At 39.3% G+C, this 3,482-nt stretch overlaps 1 non-coding gene across 1 annotated transcript; it reads right to left on the bottom strand.

Moving 5' to 3' along the window:
- Positions 1–3,037: 3,037 nt before the first annotated feature.
- trnay-gua (transfer RNA tyrosine (anticodon GUA)) lies at positions 3,038–3,124 on the bottom strand. Its single transcript is given in 2 exon segments — positions 3,038–3,073; positions 3,088–3,124. It is a non-coding gene; the product is annotated as a tRNA-Tyr (tRNA).
- Positions 3,125–3,482: the final 358 nt, after the last annotated feature.

Here is a 3,482-nt window from a genome sequence, read left to right as displayed (position 1 = left end):
GCAAGCCCTCAAAGGTTGCATCAGCTGCTCTGTCCGAATTCCACCTGGCCAATCCATACAACAGGTATGCCTGGAAAAATGTATCGCTGGCCAGAGTGCCTGAAATTACATTGACAGAACACAATGTTCATTTAAATCCATAATTTAACTATTTTAAATGCTGTCTGTTGGGCAAAACAATGCATTTTCCTGGAATGAACCAGTTCAGGTGCAAGTGAAATGATTCAAGTGATGTTGAACCTCTGGCACACCTGTATGTTGGCAAAATATGCCCTCCCTTCTGCAATGTCCCAGTCTGCCCTATAATGTTTAATTTATTGCCTGGGTCTTCACCTTGGCACAGTACAGCTCTCCTTGCAGAATCCATGACCTTTTCTGGAGACAGAGCCCGAGACCAAGGTCTCTTTTTGTTCTCCTCCACCTTTAGGGCCATAGAAGAGTCACACATATTCAGACTCCCATCAGCTCTCCTCTACCACCATATTCTGTGGTAATGTATATGAGGTTCTGTGTATTAATTAGGCAGTATGGCATGATACATTTTTAAATATATTGCATATTGTTAGGCATGACATGAAGTGTGACTTCAGCTGTGACTATATTCACAATATGGCACAGCCTCGTACTGCCAACTTTAACACTTTTAATTATTTTTTTTACACTTTAAGCAAATAGTTCAAACAATTGTTACATATTAATATATCTTTCAGTCATCTGAGTGCTACTGTTCTTAGTCTTCTTGATAAGTGGTCAGTTTATACACGTGAAGAGTACTGAATGATTTGAGATAGTTCCCCAAGAAATGAAAATAATCTTATCATTTATTCACCTTTATGCCAACCCAGATGTGTATCTTTGTGATCTTTATTTGTGTTCAGCAGAATAAAGAAAGTAATGAGGCATGAGGGTAAATAAATGATGATAATTTTCATTTAGCCTTTTTTTAATGTGCAATCCCTTTAATGTGATGAAAATCATCAATATATGATAATCATAATTCTAAGTATTATGACATTTGTTTGTTTTAATACGTTTGCAGTCTTGTCAAATAAACGATTTTGTCTTTAGAAAATGTCATTAACACTTTGTCAACATATAGCAGAGATACAGTACATTGCCACAACGATACAATATACAATTTAACAATATATACGCTTCAATATTTATTAGATTCAAGGTTTATACAAGGCCCCCTTAATAAAACCTAATTTTAAATTTGTATTTTCTGCCTATTATTTCATTATTTAGGCTTCATAGGGTTAAGCTTTATGCTTTGAATAAAAGGGGTGTCGAACTAAAATAATTTTTATACTATTCATTGAAATAAGAGCATTTCTCCTCAATGTTACAAAAAATAACCGGGCTTATGTGGTTGGGCAAAGAAGATATTTATATTTTAATTTGCGTGGTACCCGTTCTGAAAGTTTAAAGTACTTTTAAATGCTTAGCGTTGGATATGCGTATGTTTACAGGTCTTACAGTAAAGTACAATACACATATACGTGCATTTATATACTGTCTAAATATATATATATATATATGAGAGAGAGAGAGAAAAACTTACCTCTGTTTCAACGTCGTCAAAAACAAAGGATTTGTAGTAATAATCTCGAATCAGAAGAAACACTTGTGCGCCGAACGAAATGTTTATTATAACACCCGCTCCAGCATCGCTCTTCTGCTGATTGGTCCATTCCTCTTGGCAACCAGGTAGAGACGCACACCTCATTGGCCAATTTATCGAAAATTCCAAGTAACGGAAAGGGCTGTGATTGGTCAATTCTTGGTAGAAAAAAGGTAGTGACAAGCGTCTGATTGGTTAATTCTTCGAATATTCTTGGTAGCGATGCGTGCCGTGATTGGACAATTTCTGGATGTCACTACCAGAAATGAGCTCTACTGACAGGTTGCTTTAAGTGCCACTGGCCCGTTGCCCTTCTGTTCCAGAGGCCTTTTAACTAGCTGCTTCCTGAGCGGCAGCGTTCAAATTGATGTGGTATGCTTGAAAAGTTCTAGTTTCCTAGTAATCGTAAATAAGTAATTCAATAAAACACAAACACCACAGCGTGGAAAGAATGCTAACTCCTTCCCTTTTCAGTGCTCAGGGTCTCAAGCAAAAGTGCAACCGGTGCATTTACTTGGAAAGTAGCAAATGTGACAGCACAATAGTGGTCACAAAGTTCCAGTAAGATCACACAGGAAAAAGTTGTCAGAAGTTGTCACAACATTTGCAGCCAATCACTGTGCAAGATTCTTTAAAACTTCTTAACATTTACAACATTTGAACGATCAGAGTACAGGGAATGTCGGAGGGCACATTGCCGCTTTTCACCGCTGGGGGCAGTGTGTGTCAATTCAGTTTCCAATCTGAGCTGAAAGTTTACAACATTTGACGATGACACACTCACACTCTTGGAAAGTGTCAATGACCCTCAGGGAGAGTGTCAGAGGGCAATAGAGTTCACAACTTACTGTACGACAAGCAACAGTTTATTTGCTGTCAGACTCAGCGAAGAAAAAGTTTGTTCATCAAGTTATTACACTACTACAAGAGGTAATTACGCATATTTTTATCAGATAGTTGAACATCATCACCTCTATTTTTAAACACTATTAAAATGTATGTAGTTTTGTGTAAAAGAGTTTAATCTAGGACATCCAAAAAAAGTCTTCCAATCCTAAAAAGACACACAAAGCCATGTTTGGGATGGATTGAATATCGCGTCTAAAAAAGTTTTCCAGCACAGGAATTTGGCCATCAAGTGAGGTTAACAGGCCAACTCCTTGACAGCAGAAGTGGCATGAACATGAAGCTTCCTGTTCGACGAGATTTGCAAGGCGTCCTTGGCTGCTCTGAAGGGCAAGCATGTAACTTGCCCTCCCTGGTGGTCCTGTGGTTAGGAGTTGGTGCACTCACTGTTACAGCCTGGGTTCGATTACCGGTCAGAGAATGTATTTTTGTCGGTCCAAAGCTGGCCTCTTTGACACAAGTTCAAGCAACTGTGAGTAGTGCCTCCAAGAGATAAAAAAAACATCTTCCTTCGAGCCAGAATTGAACCAGCGACCTAAGGATGGCCACTACGTCACCTACAGTCCTCCGCTCTACCAACTGAGCTATCGAAGGGATGGTTCTGTGGTGTGAGTGTTCCTAATTTGCAGAGCTACTGTTTCCAGGTGAACAGAATTGAAATGCCATGAGAGTCATGGAGATAAAAAAAGAGAGCTAAAACGAGCCAGGCAGGAGTCGAACCTAGAATCTTCTGATCCGTAGTCAGACGCGTTATCCATTGTGCCACTGGCCCGTTGCCCTTCTGCTCTAGAGGCCTGTTAACTAGCTGCTTCCTGACCAGCAGCATTCAAATTGATGTGGTATGCTTGAAAAGTTCTAGTTTCCTAGTAATCATAAATAAGTAATTAAATAAAACACAAACACCACAGCGTGGAAAGAATGCTAACTCCTTCCCTTTTCAGTGCTCAGGGTC

This window comes from Xyrauchen texanus, chromosome 9 (assembly GCF_025860055.1).
Source record: "Xyrauchen texanus isolate HMW12.3.18 chromosome 9, RBS_HiC_50CHRs, whole genome shotgun sequence".
Classification (NCBI taxonomy): Eukaryota; Metazoa; Chordata; class Actinopteri; order Cypriniformes; family Catostomidae; genus Xyrauchen; species Xyrauchen texanus.
Note: the sequence above shows the minus strand (reverse complement) of the source record. Positions and strands in the feature narration are given on the sequence as shown.